The sequence below is a fragment of the Cnephaeus nilssonii genome (assembly GCF_951640355.1).
Source record: "Cnephaeus nilssonii genome assembly, chromosome: 11".
Classification (NCBI taxonomy): domain Eukaryota; kingdom Metazoa; phylum Chordata; class Mammalia; order Chiroptera; family Vespertilionidae; genus Cnephaeus; species Cnephaeus nilssonii.
This window is the reverse complement of record NC_137082.1, coordinates 23,395,740-23,414,470: the sequence shown is the minus strand read 5'-3', so window position 1 is coordinate 23,414,470 and position 18,731 is coordinate 23,395,740. Positions and strand designations below refer to the sequence as shown.

Genomic DNA, 18,731 nt, shown 5'->3' with positions numbered 1-18,731 from the left:
TACTCAAATAAGTTTTTCTCTTCACCCCAGCCAGCAGCAACACCCTGTCCCTCAATTGCTTAGGAGTGTAGTTAAGGTTTGCAGTTTGGGGTATGGCGTTATTCCTATCTATGCACTCTCCTTATCTGTGCAAAGGGAGGGCTGGAATCAGTTCCGGAAATGTAATCCCTAACCCAAATGTAATGGGTTCCCCAATATCAGAGGATGCCCTGTATCCTGCACAGAGACTTTGCCAAAGTAGATGCTCAATAAATGTTCAACACATTAATGAATGAACCAGATTAGGAAACTTCCCTTGGTGGGACAAGGGTAAACTTGCCTCTCAGTGGGGAGGGACTCCTGGCCTTTTCTACCTTCCTCCTTTTTATTGGTCGAGGGTCAATGTCCATTTTGCACCCCCCCCCACCGCCCCCCCCCCCACCGCCCCACAACGCCCAAGGGACAGGCCAGTGCGCATGCCCCATACCCACAGCCGCCTTCGGGAACACCGCCCGCTTGGCTCCGCCCCGTCCCAGCGCTCGAGCGCGCGCGCGCGCGGCCCCGCGGAGCGTGCCCTGCGTGCGGGTGCCCGCTGAGCCCGCCGGGCGCTAGATTCCCGAGTGCCCGGGCCAGGGCCTCAGGAGTGGGCACCGGGCCGGAGCGGCCCGCAGCGAGCAGTGCAGGCGGCGGCGCCGGAGGCGAAGAGAAACGCGGATGGTGAGTCAGGGCGCCGCCAGCGAGCGAGCGAGCGGGCGGGTACCTCCGCGCGTGCGCAGCGCCGGACCGCCCGGCTAGGGGCGCGCTCCCGGCCTCGGACCGGAGGGGCCGAGCGCGGTCGGGTCGGGACGCGGCTGCGGCCGGCGATGGGCTCGGGGTTCCGGGGGCGCCTGGAAGCCCTGCCCGGGCTTTAGAGGCTTCGGCCGCGCGCGCGCTTCCCTAAGGCTCTCCGGCGGCGGGACAGTGCGGGGCCCGCGCGGGGGTCCCGGCGTCCAGCTCCAGGCGCTGGGCCAGCTGCAGCCCGGGTACCCCGGGGAGGGAAGCGGCGAGCCCCCGGGCTCCAGCCGGCCGGCCGGGCTCCCGCGGAGTGTGCGGTCCGGGAGGTGGCGGCGGTCCAGCGAGGGGGCGCGGCCGGGGAGCCTGGGCGCCGAGCAGGTGGCGGGGGCCGCGACCCTCGCCCGGGGAGGAAAAGTGAGCAAACTTCCCTCAAGTAACTTTATGGAGGGAGTTCCAGGGACCGACACCCGGTCCCGGTGGTGGTCGTCGCAGCACCCTGGCTAGTGCTGGTGGGATGGTGGGGGTTCGGTTTCTTTCTGGTCCTGGAGCTGGCCCACCAGGTTCTTAGCGGCTTTCAGGGCCCATTCGCTGCCAAAATAGAAAAATGAGTTTGGTGTTTTGGTAAGAAGGATAGTTGCTCTCTTGGGAAGAAAAGACTGAAACTGCCCGGTCTTTGTATCTCAAAGAAAGTATTGTTAAGGCATGCTGGGGACTCCTATTTCTGAAGCAGCCTATTGTCCTGTGTGCTTGGAAAAAGCCAGCTAATTCTATTATTAGCCTTAAAAAGACAACGGGAGATAATTGTGCTTTCTTTTTCTTTTCTTTGTTAAAAATAGTCCCAGCCACCTCGCCCAATCATGTAGAATACAGTAGTCCCCAAAATTGGCTACACAAGAGAATCTCTTGGGAGTTTTAAAACTCTGTACTCGGATCACACCCCAAGTTAATGAAACACAGTGTATAGTTTAAAGATCCCCGGATAACTCCTGTATGCTACAGTTTGGGAACCACCGGTTTCATATAAGAAAATCAAGATTTCCGTTTGTACAGAGGGTTCAGTTTGTAGTGGGTGAGATGAAACTCGATAGCGTCATTTTTCATAGACAGAAACTCACAAAGGGGTGGTTTGTTTCCCACTGGGGATGGAGGGAAGCGTCTCTACTGTTTCAAACTTTAGCTGAACTATATAACATGACTCCAGCGTCCAGAACTTTGTTCTGACTGGTGTTTGGGATTTCTGTGGGGTTCCTAAGCCCACTCTCTCTGGCCCCTGCGAAAGCCAAAGGGTTTCATCCTCTTTTTTTAACCCTCTCTCTACCCCCTTCTCTTCACCCTTCTCCCACTCTCCTCTTTTAACCATTCCCAGCCTCTGCGAGGATCCTCTCCCGGACTGTTCTGGCTTGAAAGGGTTATTTCGGGTTCTCCTAGCAACCGGTTCTCCAGGGGAAGTGGGCGGGTCTGTGCCTTTGGGTGCCTGAATCTTTTCTGAAGATTTTGAATCCCCATTTTCAGTTCTTGGTCTCAGCGCAGGTAAGGGTGAGTGACACAATTCCAGTGGTTTTTGTTTGTTTGTTTGTTTGTTTGTTTTTCTAAGTAATTACAGAATTATTTAATAATGCTCTCATATGAGGTGACACTGCTGGCGGCTCTGTTGTCCTCTGAATATTCATTCTCCCCCCCCTAGCCTCCCACCCCCCTCCAGTCTTTGTTCTGAAAACTTGTTTAACAAAGTTCCAAAATAAAGTGGAAACAAGAAAAACAAACAAAACAAAACAAAAAACGACACACGCAAAACCAGTCCTCCTGCGGGGCACACAAATCTAAGAATTGTATCATCATTTGTCTAAAGTTCTAAAACCTTACAGTTAAGAAATTTTGAAAAGTGAAATATAATCCTACAGCCATGCAAAAAATCCTTTGATAATTTGTGGCCCAGAAAAAAAAAAAAAGTCAAATGTCAATTTCAGCCTTTAATTTGTTTTGTTCCTAGAAAGTACTTAGCCATGATTCTATACAAAAAGTTAAACCACTTGTAATGTTACACTTTAAAGTAACAAAGGCAAGGCACAGTTTGTCTACACAATCGCCCACTCCTTTTCTTCCCCCAAGGCACACACATCCAAACAAAGATGCATTTTAAAAATATTAATTCTTTTATGCTCAAAACAGATATTTGGTAGTCATCTAATTGCAGTTTGCCTTGCAAAGAACTGGTCTGAACAAAATAGTATAAAAATATGTCACTCGTCTCAGGCTTTTTGTTTTTTTTGAAACCTTTTTAACTTAACTGTGTAAATAATTGGAATTCAATCAGTGAATTCCCAAATGCTTTTAGTAGTCCAGTGATTTGGAGCACATATGGGATGTTGAAGAGTTTTTTTCTTGCTAATATCTCTTGTTTTATGTGCTAGTTAAATTTCAGTTAACTGGGCTATCAAGCAAGTTATTTAAGGCTAGTTTTTCCAATTTCACTCTGAGAAAAGAATAATGATGGAAAATACTCTTATTTGCTGGACCCTGTAGTTCAACAGTATTGCCAAGTTGCTAAGATAGTAACCTCTCACCTGATCTTCCCTGTTTTCATTGCTTGTTTAAAAATTGAGGACTTCTAAGCAGGCACAATTATGAATTTCTATTGTTTCTATGCTTTTAAACATTTTACAATAAAAAGCAATTATCCCTGTTGTAGACATTTTCCAGAAACATCCCTCCCCCCTCCCCCCAAAAAAACAAAAAACAAAAAAGATTAAGAAAGTAAAAATCACAATCACATTACCCAGAAATAAACTACTGCTCATTGGATGAAGTTCTTTCATTTTTCCCTTTTTATTTATCTGCACAGACATACTTTTAAATATTGCCCCTTCACTTAATATATTACAGGTTTCCTATACCTTTAACTCTTACTTGAAAATACGATTTTTAATGATGAATATGCCCAAGTTTAACTTGTTTTCTATTGTTTGACATATATCCATTTTTAGTAGTTGAGAATATGGTATTAAACACTCGTTGCAAATCCTAGCTTGGCTACTTCCAATCTCAGTGACCTTAATTGCGTCATTGCATTTCCTTATGATTGCTTAGAATGAAGGTGATAAAGGTGGCCACAGTGTAGAGTTTGGAGAGGTGGAATGAAGGAAGGTCCTCAACAGTCTGACACAGGAGGTAGGCTCAGAAAGAATACACATGCAGGCAGAGCTGGGCTAAATGCCCTTGTCTGAAAGTCTCAGTGTGTCTGACTTGTTTGGGTTAGATTTAAAGAGAAGAATTCCTCAGGCAGAGGTGAAGTCTTTTATGGCTTGAGGCGTGTTGCCAAATTGCTTATGCCTAGATACACGGATTCCCTTAAGCATAGAATGATCTTCCCGTGATGTCGGCATTTCAGTGTTAAATCTTTCCTAATTTTCTATAAAAATGTGGTCTTTTATATTTTTTGGTAGCTAGTGAAGTTAGTTTTTTGTTTTACCTTTTGAGAGTTTATTCAGGTACTTTGCCCATTTTACTCTTAACTGATGACTTTTATAAATGATTTTACATACTTGTTTTATACAGAGTATTGTGCCTTTATCATATTTGCAGTGATTCCTCTCCCCCCTCTGGTCATAATTTGTCTTTTACTCTATGGTGTTTTCCAAACAACGTAATATTTTCATTTTTATGCAATCAGCTCTCTATATCTTGTCCTTTATGATTTTTCCTTGTGAACATTTGTGTTTGGAAAACCCAGAGGTGAAGTGAGTGAAACAAAATTTTGGAAATATACTAGTTTTTACATTTAATTCTATATTAGTATATAGATATGATTTGTCTTATACGACCTTCTCCCCCCCTCCCCCCTCGCAGCTCCTCCCTTCCTTTCCCCAACTAGCCAATTCTATCAGCACCATTTGTTAAATATATACAGTCCATCCTTTCCTAACTGGTTAGTAGTCTTTCCTTAATTATATTTTAAGATCTTAACTAGTTTTGGGGTCTATTCTGTTTTATGCCTTATGCATCAGTGCATTGATCTCTAATCTTAATGCCAGATCTTTTTTTGTTTGTTTGTTTTTTGTTTTAAATTTAAATTCTTTATTGTTTAAAGTATTACATAAGTCTCCTTTTTCCCCCATTGACCTCTCCCTGCCCCCCCAGCACATGCCCACCCCCAAGGGCAAGACCCCACCACCCCCGTGTCTGTGTCCGTGTCCATTGGTTATGCTAATATGCATGCATACAAGTCCTTTGGTTGATCTCTAACCCCCCTCGCCCTCCTCTGCCTTCTCTCTGAGGTTAGACGGTCTGTTCAGTGCTACCTTGTCTCTGGATCTATTTTTGTTCATCAGTTTATGTTGATCATTATATCCCACATATGAGTGAGATAATGTGGTATTTATCTTTCTCTGACTGGCTTATTTCGCTTAGCATAATGTTTTCCAGTTCCATGTTCTCCTGTTGCAAATGGTAAAAGTTCCTTCTTTTTATAGCAGTGTAGTATTCCATTGTGTAGATGTACCACAGTTTTTTAATCCACTCACCTGCTGATGGGCACTTAGGCTGTTTCCAAATCTTAGCTATTGTTATTTGTGCTGCTATGAACATAGGGGTGCACATATCCTTTCTGATTGGTGTTTCTGGTTTCTTGGGATATATTCCTAGAAGTGGGATTACTGGGATAAATGGGAGCTCCACTTTTAATTTTTTGAGGAAACGCCATATAGTTTCCCACAGTGGCTGCACCAGTCTGCATTCCCACTAGCAGTGCAAGAGGGTTCCTTTTTCTCAGCATCCTTGCCAACACATGTCCTTTGTTGATATGTTGATGATAGCCATTCTGATAGGTGTGAAATGGTACCTAATTGTTGTTTTGATTTGCATCTCTAGGATGATTAGTGACTTTGACAATGGAGTCAAGACAGTCTCTTCAATAAATGGTGTTGGGAAAATTGGACAGATACATGCAAAAAAAAAAATGAAACTAGACCATCAACTTACACCATATACAAAAATAAACTCAAAATGGATAAAGGACTTAAACATAAGACAGGAAACCATAAAATTCTTAGAAGAAGCCATAGGCAGCAAAATAGCAGACATTTGTCGTAGCAATATCTTTACTGATATAGCTCCTAGGGCAATGGAAACTAAGGAGAAAATAAACAAATGGGACTATATCAAAATAAAAAGCTTCTGCATAGCAAAAGAAACCATCAACAAAACAACAAGAAAGCACACTGCGTGGGAGAACATATTTGCCAATGTTATCTTCAATAAGGGTTTAATCTCCAAAATTTATAGGGAACTCATACAACCTAACAAAAGGAAGATAAGCAATCCAATCAAAAAAATGGGCAAAGGACCTAAATAGACACTTTTTGAAAGAAGACATACAGAAGGCCAAGAGACATATGAAAACATGCTCAATGCCAGATCTTTTAAATGTAGATTTAGAATATATAGAAATACCTGGTAGAGCAAATCACACTATTCTTTTTAAAAAATCATAATGACATTCATCTGTCCTTAAAGATTATTGTCTTGCTATCATTAATATATTCATGAAGTTTATATCTAAGAATACTGAAAGAGAGCATCAGTCTGGAATGTTAGCAGTCTCTTTGTATAGTCACTTTGGGGAAAGTTCCCATGCTCTCACGGTTCAAAAATTTACCTGTTTTATCTACTCTTCCCAGAATCAGTGTTCAGTCTGGCTGGGCCCTGGGACTGTCAGCCAGAGCTCACCAGGGAGGAGTTGGGAAAGGCATCCAGGGATGTAGGTCTCAAACAGCCTTTACTAACCTTTTATTAGCCCGCCACCCTTTTCACCTCCAGCTTTTGAGCAATCTGGAGTGCTTCTCAGCTTTCCTCTGACAGTGTAGTGTTTCACTCTTTCAGTTCTGCCAAGTTGCTACTTGTCCTTTGCTTTCCACTTCCATGATTGTGTTTCTTTAAGTCCTTAGGTCTCTGTCTTGTAGAAAGATCTCTCTACTGCCATTTTAGTGGAGTTTAGAGAGAGGATGTATCGATAAACCTACCATCTTCATCTGGAAGACTCTACCGATACATCCTTAGAACTAAGAAATGCCCAATTATGTTGTATTTTTATTCTTTGTCAAGGACTGTCGTCTACATGTAGTGTAGTCAATGTTTCTATTAAGGGACATAAAAGCTTATTCAACTTGTCTCTCCTAGCAGAAGTAGTATATACCTCTTTTTTTTTTTTTTCCATAGAAGTTCTAGTATTTCCTGTTAGGGTTCTTAGGTATTTATGACTTTGTTGTTGTTGTAATGGGTTCTTCCTATTGGCTATTGCTGGTGTAAGATGGTTGTTGATTTTTGTATATTTATTTTATAGCTAGCTCTTATTCTAAGAGCTTTGTGGTTTATTCTTTTGGGTTTCTAGTTATATAATCAATTGCAGATAATGACACTGTGTCTACTTCCTAATAATTATACCTTTCATTTTGGTTTTTATGGCTGGCTGCACTAGTGTTAGCATTTTGGAACATAATCAAATAATAATGGCAATAATGTACAAAATTGTGTTGTTCTTTATTTTAATAGGAAAAACAGTGCTGTAATATTGGCTTTTGGTTTTATCATAACTCTTCATGAGGACCAAATAAATCTGTCCTTTTATTTCCAGTTTACATAGAGGTATTTTTATTTTTTAAGGGACAGGAATTGAATGTTGGCAAATTACTGTTAGCATCTGAAGTTTATCACCGTATTTCCTAACGGAGTGCTGATTTGAGTCCCAAATAGTAAACTGGAGTAAATCCTTCCTTTTGGATAATTCTTGAGAAAAACAAATTCAGTTCATGAGAAAATTGAAAGATAACACATTCAGTGCATAATCATGTTCTCTGAGGTAGGATGAAGGTAGGGTGGGATACAGTCACAGGGCTTTTTCAAAAGGAAATATTCCAAGTTGCTATATTCAACAGTCAGTTCTCTATCTGTACCTGGTAGCAGCATTGGATATAATGGGTCATTCCCTCTTCTTTATGACATCCTTTCTTCATTCAATTTTGAGGATACCACAACTCCCCTGCTTTTCCTCCTATACCACTGGCCCACTGGTTTCTTTTCAGTTCTGAGTTTCCTAAAATTTGTGTTCGTTTTCTTTTCTCACCATCCTATTATTTGGAAATACTTCAAGGCTCAGTTCGTGCAGAACACTTGTCCCAGGTGTAAGACTTTCATAAAATGCGTGTCGCTGCTTAAGACTCTCAGATGTGTATTTCCAGCTGGGGTACCTCTCTTAAACTCCAGGCACATATACCTAACTACTTTTTTGGCTTCTTCACTTGAGTATGTAAAAGATGCCTCAGTTTTAACAAGACTCAACCTGGAAAGTTCTGATCTTCCTCTGTAAACCTGTTCTTCCTGCGACCTGCTCTAATTTGGCTCCATTTTTCAGTTTATTCAGTCAAAAACCTTGAAATCCTCCTGATTTTTCTTTTTCTCTCTATTCTTTTCCTCTCCCACTCTATATGTAGGCTGTCAGCAAATCCTGCTGTTTTATCTTCAAAATATTTCCAAATAAATTCAGGAGTGCAACCCTTTTCCCACTTCTGCTGTTAGCTAGTGCCTTTGTCCTAGTCTCCAGGACCTCTTGCCTGGATTACTGCCATGGCTCCTCTTTCTCTTCTTCTGGCTTCCCTTTAATTTGTTATCAGTGTAACAACCAGAGTGACTTTTTTTTTTTTTTTTTAAAGAAAACATAAATCAGATTACACTTAAAATCCTCAATGGCTTTCCATGTCACTAAGAATAAAAGTCAGATTTTTCATAAAGGTTCACAGAGCAGATACAATCCAGTTACCAGTAATTCTGACTTCTTTCCCTCCCTCTCAGATGCTCTACATTCCAGGCATCCTTACTTACCTCCTTGCTCATCTTGGAACAGATCAGGCATGTTCCCATTGTTTTATCTTTGTGCTTGGTTTTCCAATTTGCATATTTCCAAAAACATATATCTTCTCCTCTGATATATTTTTTGGCCAGTTCTCTCACCTCCTTTGAGTCTTCACTAAAATAGCACCATGTCAGTGAGGTCTGTCCTGATTAAAGTTGCAAGCTTCACCTGTGTCCTTGGAATACTCCACTTTTTCCACGGCATCTATTACTTCCTAAATACTATAGTGTTTGTTTTTGGTGAGCTGTCTCTTTCCCCCTCGTCTAGGCTATTAGTTCCATGTCTGCTCATTACTGTGTTCCAAGTGTCTGGTATATAGAAGTTGCTCAGTAAATATTTTTAAATGAATAAATGTAGGCTGCCTTCTTCTCCCCACCTCTGACCCATGAATTTCTCATAAAGCAGTCTAGTGCTTTGGCATCTGTGGATCCAATATAGATTATTTAGCATCCCACCAGCAAGGGAGAAGTTCCAGAACATGTAACATTTATAATGGATATAATACATAGAGTGGTTGTGAGGATTAAATAAGATGCTGTCTCTAGTGCTAAACTGTGCGAGTGTGTAGGAGAAGGTCACTTAACTGTCAGAAAAGCCCAGCCAATTGTCTTGATTCAAGTCTGAATGACATGAATCGTATTCTAGAACATGCTCTCTTTGGATTTCAGTTTTTAATCAAGGTTGGGCAGTGGCCTCATCTTGGGAACTTTTCAAATTTATGCCTGAGCCCCCTGATAAATATCAGTGATGTACTGTTACAATATTTATTCTTTAACCAATCTGTTAAAGTGGAACGTAGTAACCATTTGTTTTCTCCTTTTGTGCTTTCTTGCTGTTCAGGACATCTCTTCATCTCTCATGTCCCCTTTAATCCTTTTTTCCCCCTGAGGTTCTAGCTGAAGTAAGTTCTTTTAAGTTGATTTTGAAACATTTCAGAGCCACAGAGAATCTTATAACTGTACATGGAACTAAATCCACAAAATCTAAGACTCTCAGTTCTTTACCTTCAATTTCCCAGACAAGAGTACATTGTAGTCATCGCTATAGCAATCATTTTAAAGTTTTGCTTAAAGTGTTTCTAGAGTCTCCTTTTGTGTCCAGGTCCCAGAGTATCTCAAAAACATCAGACTTCCTTTCCTTCTCTTTTAATAGAGCAAGAAATATTTGCATAGTTTGTACTGTTACAGTCACTGCGCAAGTAAGTGGTGTCTGTATGCAAGGAAAAGATTATTAGAGATCATGTAAGCATAGAATAGAGGGTAAACCAGATATATACCTCTATAAATGCATAAACCCAATAATAGCTGCTATGTAAAAGCACAAAAATATGTGAAAATTTCCACTTTTTTCCCTCTCAAGGCATATCTAGTTTCTTTCTTTCTTTCTTTTTTAATCTACTTAATTTTTCAGTAAGAGCACGGATGGGGAAAAAGTAGGTTTATAGTTCATATGGAAAAAATAATACAAGAATAAACTCTATTTAGCATATTCACAACTGTAAACCTACTTTTGACCCACCCTGTGTATCAGCAAGAGTGTTCCTACATTCAGTTAGAGGGTGTAAACATTTTAGTCATGGTTACCATACAGCACCACTCTTCTGAATGCATTACACTAGAGACTGCCTTGGCTTTGAAACGATTAGCATTGTATCTGGGTTTTGTTATTGTGAAGACTCATTCTTTTGCAAATATCACTGTTACAGCCTATTTTATTTGAATACTTTACAGTCAGTCCTATTGGCCTAAGCTGAATGGAAAGCACTGACCTGCATTTGTGCTGCTGAATCACAAAATATCCCTTGTTTAGGCTATTAATGGATAGCCCAGTTAGAATACACACCTTGTTTTCATAGTTCTATACCTGGTTTGGGGACCTGTGTATGTATTTGTTTTGTATGTAGATTTTTTTTTTTAATTGACATCTTTCTTATATTCATCCAATTTTTTGAAAGTGGTGATCTTGCCTACGCTGCCCAGCAAATAGGCCTACTTTATCGTGAGGGACTAATTTTGGCCTTCAGCTATTATTATACTTCAGGTGTCTGGATAGACTAGAGGCCCGGTGCACAAAATCTGTGCACAGCCCGGGGGGGGGGGGGGGCGGTGAGGGGAGGGTGTCCCTCAGCCCAGCCTATACACCCTCTCCAATCTGGGACCCCTCAAGGGATGTCCGACTGCCCGGTAGGATTGGGCCTAAACGAGCAGTCGGACATCCCTCTCACAATCCAGGACTGCTGGCTCCCAACTGCTTACCTGCCTGCCTTTCTGATTGCCCCTCACCGCTTCTGCCTGCCAGCCTGATCACCTCCTAACCACTCCGCTGCCAGCCTGATTGATGCCTAACTGCTCCCCTGCCAGCCTGTTTGCCCCTAACTGCCCTCCCCTGCAGGCCTGGTCACCCCTAACTGCCCTCCCCTGCAGGCCTAGTCCCCTCCAACTGCTCTCCCTTGCAGGCCAGGGTCCCCCACAACTGCCCTTCCCTGCAGGCCCGGTCACCCCCAACTTCCCTCCCCTGCTGGCCATCTTGTGGCAGCCATCTTGTGTCCACATGGGGCAGTCATCTTTGACCACATGGGGGCAGCCATGTTGTGCGTTGGAGTGACGGTCAATTTGCACATTACTCTTTTATTAGATAGGATAGAGGCCTGGTGCACGGGTGGGGGCCGGCTGGTTTGCCCTGAAGGGTGTCCCGGATCAGGGTGGGGGTTCCTTTGGGGCATGGGGTGGCCTGGGAAAGGGGCCTTTGGTGGTTTGCAGGCTGGCCACGCCTCCCAGCAACCCAAGCGGAGGCCCTGGGATCTGGGATTTATTTATCTTCTATAATTGAAACTTTGTAGCCTTGAGCGGAGCCAAGCCTCCTGCTTGCTCCCTGGCCACAGCCATTTTTATTGGGATTTATTTATCTTCTATAATTGAAACTTCGTAGCCTTGAGTGGAGTCCAGGGCCTGCCAGGGTGTGCGGAAAGCTTGGCTTCCTCCATTGCCGGGGAAACCCAAGCCTCCTGCTTGCTCTGTGGCCGCAGCCATCTTGGTTGGGTTAATTTACATACTTGCTCCTGATTGGCTGGTGGGCGTGACTTTGTGGGTGTGGCGGAGGTATGGTCAATTTGCATATTACTCTTTTATTAGATAGGCTATCTGGACTAGTACCTATTTTCATGCCTTTTGTTCATGGAAATGTAGTGAATAGTTGGCTGTAATATTCAAACTACATTTAGATGTGTTATTGGAAAGACTTACTCAGAAATGATCTACAGTCCTAATTCTTAACTAAGGTTACAGCAGGCATCTCTTCCTAAATAACCTTATTGTCAACATTAAAAAGGTGAGAAGCTAACCAGTAGCACCTCCTGCTCAAAATGCAGGTTTAGGCTCCAAACAGCTGTTGCTAGCTACACACACCCCCTTTCTCTTGCACAGCCCTTCCACCCCCTCCCAGAGTGCTCCCTCCCTTTACCCTCTCCTGTGGCCTCAGGAGACAGAGTGAGTGCTAGGAGCTGGCACCCATCTGCTGGAGACTGGGCAGCAGCAGTGGAGGAAGAGTACACAAGTACAGTAGTTTCTGATGCCTACATCTACCCCTCCTCCAGGTGGTTTCAGCACATTTTCATAAACACTGTAGAAATTCTTTATGTGAATTAGATTTTGTACCTAATTTAATGCTATTCAACAAGTATTTCTGTGGGACCTATGGTATTAGCTCATGCTTACCTGAAAGTCTGGGTTACTTTATTATCTACTTTCTCTTGTGAGTGCCATGAAAGATTCCTCAGAGTGCCAAAATTGATCCTGAAATTTTGGTTAGCATACATCTCCTGTCATGTACTCAAAATCATCACCAGGCAATGCTATACTCTTACCAGGTGGGTGTTGGTTAGGGATGTCAACATACAGCAGTGTTTGTGTTGGGTTATAAGAAAATCAGATGCTCAAGATGGGGACAGCCTGTATTTTGATTTTACAGTCTTTCTAAAATAATATATAATTATTGAGTGTAAAGTAATTATGAGGATAACAATCCTACTGACATGCACACCCCCTAAAATATTTTTAAGAATGAAGCTGAGAATGTGTTTCAACACCAGCTCTTTATTAAAATGAAAAGTTCCTGTTGATAGATTAAATATTTCTTTTGTATGGACTTATGCAAAATCCTAACCTAAACTTTATTTCCAACAAACTGTTTTCTATTACTTAGAAAGATTTTGATGTTATATAATATTAAACACTGTACTATATAGAACTAGTATATAGGAAGGTGTTAAAATGATATGGAAGAAGGCAGGTTCTACCTAATGTGCCTCTCTTAAGTGAAGGAAAAAGTGAACGACAAGTTCTTTAAATGTTGGCAGCCTTGCTTGGGGAACAGCAGAGGTTGCTATGGAAATGTGATACAGGAGAAAGTAAAATATCAGAGAGAAATATTTGCGTCTTTTCCCCTGGTTTATGTGACGTTTCTAGGGACATTTGTCTTATCAATGTCCATTTAAATTTTTCTCAAGGTCTTCAAAGAAGGTGTTGTCCATTGCTATATCTTAACACCTGTGTTCTGTGAATTTTCTGAGATTGGGGCAAAGCTAAGATATTAAACAATGTCATAGAACAAATAGAATTTAATTTTTGTGGTAGAGATTGTCATGTTTCTCCATTCTGTCTAATGTACACAAAACTCTTTTTGTAGTGAATGGTTGAGAATTATGCTTTGAGAATTAGTTATTGTTTTCTAGAAGAGTAAAACCAAAAAGAAGATATGTAGAAACCTATACTTTTCATAGGTTTTGATCACTTATACTTTTTATATTTTTAAAAAATCTAGTGGCTTACCACCAATCACACAATAAAATCCAAAACCTCCTATAATATAAGTGGTTCTCATACTTTTGGTCTCAGGACTCTTATACTCTTTTAAGTATTTTGAGAAGCCCAGGGAACTTTTATTATATCTATTACTATTTACTGGAATAGAAGTGAAAACAAGAAAACTTTAAATATTTACTTATTTGTTTAAAAATAAACAAACATATTGTTTTGAAGAAAACTTGGCTTTACCCAAATATGTAGCTTGAAAAGGAAGGGGTATTTTAATAGCTTTTTCAGATAATTGTGGTTATTATTTGATACCTCATCAAAACTTGAATAGCAATTTCTTAAAGGTTACTTGCCATGTGGAATCTAAAACCATCGGTAAACTTTGCTCCTTTTTACTAGAACCCATTGGTTTGTCTTGTATTCAGAATGGACCTTTTACTCATGTGTGCATGATTCTGTAATATAATTGCATTGTTATTGGAACACATTGGTTCACTGAGTTATGGAACTCTCAAATGTTGACACGTTTCATTATCCTTTCTAATAAAGAGGGAATATGCTAATTGACCCTCACACCATCGCAAAGATGGTGGCGCCCATAGCCAATAAGGAGGAAATATGCTAATTGACTGTCACACCCTCATAGATGGTGGCACCCACAGCCACAAGATGGCAGCGCCCAGTCCCCTCAGGGCCGCCGGGGCCTGGCTGCGCGCCTGCCTCTGGAGTCCCCCGATCCCCTCAGCCCCCCAGCCGCCCACGTCTGGCCCGAGGCGCAGGCAAGCCTCAGATGTAGGCTGCCCAACCACCAGGGCCGGCCTGAGGCACAGGCAAGACTCAGATGGCGGCTGCCCAGCCTCCCAGGGCTGCCCAAGGCTCAGGTAACCGGGGCCGGCCGAGCCTTGTGCCGCTGGCAGTGGCAGCAGCAGAGGTGTGATGGGGCGTCACCTTCCCCTGATCACTGGGTCGCCTCCCACCCCTGAGGGCTCCCAGACTGTGAGAGGGAGCAGTCCGGGCTGAGGGACCCCTCCTCCGGTGCATGAATTTTCATGCACTGGGCCTCTAGTACAATATAAAAGATTACATTTATTTAATATCACCAATCTCATCAGAAACAGTCTTTAACCATTGGGAAGCTCGTGGTTGCTTAATCGGTATTTTCAAAATTCTAATTTTTGCTTAAAGGTTCGAATGTTATCATTAGCAATAGTTTTCCTTAAAGTGACAGGCTCACTTCATTCACTTTTGAGAAAATGGCTGCTAAATACCTAAGTGTGAATAGCACAGTTTGCATGTTTTCTCAAGTACAGTAGTGTTTCATGGAAAAAAATAAAAAGGTGTCTGGTTCAGCTCTAACATAAAGAGTTGCACAACTCTTTTCTCTCAAGGCAATAATTGTATTTCAGTTTCACCAGAAATGCTTTAAATATACTTCCATTTCATCACACAGAACATTAAAAAGGTGTGTGCTCGAGGATCGAGATTTGATGAAGTCATTAATTTGTACTGCTTATCTCCCATGAAACAGTACATTGATTATGACAGGAATGCACAATACCTAATCTGTACTCACATAAGCTGTTTCACCACTGTTCCTAATCCCCCAGGTGTGAATGGGGAAGGAAAGGTGACCTGACTGGTCCTTCAGTGACTGTGCCCTTTGGCTGCTCAGAGTCCACTGGAGTGACCTTCAAGTGGCTGTAAAACCAATGGCATCAATAGTAAAAAAGAGCCCTGACTGGTTTGGCTCAGTGGATAGAGTGTTGGCCTGTGGACTGAAGGGTCCCAGGTTCGATTCTGGTCAAGGGTATGTACCTTGGTTGTGGGCACATACCCAGTGGGGAGTGTGCAGGAGGCGGTTGATCGATGTTTCTCTCTCATCGATGTTTCTAACTCTCTATCCCTCTCCCTTCCTCTCTGTAAAAAATCAGTAAAATATATTTTAAAAAAATAGTAAAAAAGAAACATAGAGCCAGACTATGGAGCTCTTAGAGAAAACCCTTTCTTTTCTGTTGGAGCAGAGAGACGGCTCTTCCCATGAGGGCTTTTGGTTATGCTCCATCACTACCAGATGGCATTTGGGCGATTTCAGAGGGCTTCAGCCACTTGTACCAGCTTCAAATACCTTCTTACCTATTGTGATCAAAACCCAATACATTAAAATCATTCACAGTTTAAACAACAGGTGCAAAACAGATGTATTTACCTCATTGCACCTTCCAAAACATACACTTTTATAAAAAACCAGTTGAGCTTACTTGGAAATTCAAGCTGTCTTTTATTTTTTGCCAACACAATTCCAGCCATTACTTTACAATAGTTTGTTTACATTATCAACCTTACTAAAAAATTTTAAAATCATTGCTGGTGGTAAAAGTTTCCCTTCATAAGCACACCAGCCAAGCACCAGACTTTCCAGCCATGGCTAGGACATTCAGCTATCCCACTATTGGTATTACCATCTCCATTTATTCTTACACTGTAATATTGTAAGAGAATATATAATTTTAGGGGAAAAAACTTAACACTGGTTCTTAGTAAAGCATGACCTGGAGACACACACGTGTGAGCGCGCTTGGCTACTTGCACTGTGCTCTGCTGTAATTGGAAATGCGACATTGCCCATCCCTAGCAGTGGGGCTTGTTTGCGGTGTAGGTGTGAGTTTCTAGACTGTTCAGATATTTAGCCCTGTACACAAAGCCTGTTTTATTGCTTTGTTTGAAGAGGAGGGTGTCTAATGTAGTGGGAATTCATCCATTCAATGTTAAATACAGACAAAATATATTTCAAAGCCACATATTAAAGTCTCTTTAATTATCCATTTTTTAGATTATTCATATGACTGCTTTCCTCCTTTTACATGAATTGCTGAGCATTTATTATCCTTTCCAGTTCATTAAGTCACTAAAATTCTCTACTGGTGCTATAAATAAATATGCCAGACCATGCATTGAGACTAGTTGATAAAGGCAGCTTTGTCCTAGTAATGGAGTCTTTTACTCCTGGTTGACCCACACTTCTCTTTGAATATGTGAATATATTACATTAAATTTTAGACTTCTAATGAAGCAAAGCCTTGCTTTCAGTACATGTGGAGACTTGCTTTAAGTCCTGCTTTAGTACTTTCAGTTGGCCTAGCTGCAAGTTGAGTGCAATATTATAAAACCACATTTGTGTTTAGACATGTTCAGGAGAGCCTCGGGACACATTTAATAGATGTCTAGATTCGTTACTACTGTACCTTGTATAGGCCTATATCTCAGACAGCTAAAAACATCATAGACCTCAGTTGCAGACCATTTTAACACAGGACAAGTTGTATTCCACAAATGCAATCTAGGGTTCTAGATAGACTTGGCAGTGTTGAACTTTATCCTTCCTGTTTCTTATTGATTGAAAGCCAGATGTGGGTGTGGTGCTGTTAGCTCTTGTTGGGAGATGCAGCCCTCAGAGAAATCAGTCTAATGGATCAGACAACATTAGGCAAGATGAAATGTGATAAAGTGCTGCAAGAAGTCGAGAAGTGCAGGGAAACCTTCCTTGAGATGTCTGGAATGCACTGTGAAGGATGCATAGGCTTCTGATAGGTAAGGATTGTAGGGGAAAAGGGGCAGTGAGGATAGCAGGAGCAGTGGGTTCATTCACAGTATTGGAATATAATTGACCTTTGAACAACATGGGGGCTGGGCACCTGTTCCCTGTACAGCTGAAAATCTGGGTATCACCTTTGAATTCCAGAAACCTTAATACTGTTGACTGGAAGACTTTCCAATAACAGCCAATTAATAAATGTATGTTAAATGTGTTATAAACTGTATTTTTACAATAAAGTAAGGTAGAGAAAAGAAAATGTTATTAAGAAAATAATAAGAAAGAAAAAGTAATTTACAGTAGTTATTGAAAACAATCCACATAAAAGGGACCCACATTTTTCAAACCTGTGCAGTACAAGGGTCAACTGTAGCCTTGTTTGCACTGTGAGCGAATGAAGAGGACTAGAGCGGCAAAGAGCTTAGATCCAGATCATGGAGGTCCAAAATGCACTGCAAGCCATGTGTCTTCCTCTCACTGAGAAAGGTGAAGCAGAATTTCTTCTCCTCCTGGGCAGATGCTTGGTCTACAGTCCTGGCAAGCTTCTGATAGACCCATCCTCAACTAACATGGTAACCTCTGGGAAGAGCATCATAGAGTAAGTAGCTGGTTAAGACTTGACCACATGCCCCTTAATAAATATCCCTTTTCATTTTCTTCTTGTTTTAAATTTTATGAAAGAGTATTACCTTAAGAAAACTGACATCAACCAGGTCTCCCATATGAACTTTTTTAGTGGATTTAGTGATGGCATCCTTACTGCTGGCTAGCAAAAAATCCTTATATATTGATCACCATTTTCAGAGACTATCTGTTCTTCCTTGGCCTTGTTCCACCCATCATCATTACAGTGGATCTTGTATGAGTGCATGTAGTTCATAACTATGATGAAATGGTTGCTTCTCTGTGGGTTATTAAAATAAATACTACTCCTGCACCCCCCTCCTGGGGATCAAGCCCACACCTGGGCATGTGCCCTGACCAGGAATCGAACTATGCCTTTCTGGTTCATAGGTCAACCCTCAGTCACTGAGCCACCCTGGCTGGGCTGAAGATATATTTTGACTTGAATGTTTTTATTCTGCTCATTATAGTTAAAGTACATACACATGCAAAGATTGGGGAAACCCAAATTTAAGAACTTATTTCCATGAATAGTCTTGACTTTCTAAGTGAGACTTCTTTTAACATTATTTTATGAGCAATTAAAGTATTTTATTCCGTACCTCTGGGCAGTTCAAGTACTGACCTACTTATATAGTAGCTTTTAATTAAAAAGAAGACTTGCTGAATATATTGTTAGAATTGAATTTTTATTTGAAATACCTTATTTTCTTAGTTCTGACACATTCAGTGAAGCTAAGTTTAGAAGCCCCTCAACTTTCATCCCAGTTACACCAGCATGAGAGTTGGAAGTAACAAGGGAGTACTAATCAGTGCCAAATTATTTTCTGCAGCAAATGGAGGCAGTCTCTGCATGTTACTTGGTGTTGATATTGTTAAGGTTAGGCCAACATTTACAGGGCAATGTGTCTTTATATTGTGTCTTTCACAACAGTCATGGGGAATTATATACTTTAAAGCTAATTAAAAGTAGCATAAAACACTTTTTAATTTAGACTTAGAACATATTTTACTTTGAATTTTTGCCAGAAGCTGGTTTCTATAATAA

General features: G+C 41.5%; 1 protein-coding gene across 1 annotated transcript in view; it reads left to right on the top strand.

Annotated features, from left to right (window-relative positions):
• Positions 1 to 539: 539 nt before the first annotated feature.
• BTBD3 (BTB domain containing 3) overlaps positions 540 to 18,731 on the top strand; it is a 36,888-nt gene continuing 18,696 nt past the window's right edge. The window contains exon 1 of the mRNA XM_079784895.1: positions 540 to 696. The gene's annotated coding sequence lies outside the window, so the exon portion shown is untranslated. The remainder of the gene's footprint in view (positions 697 to 18,731) is intronic.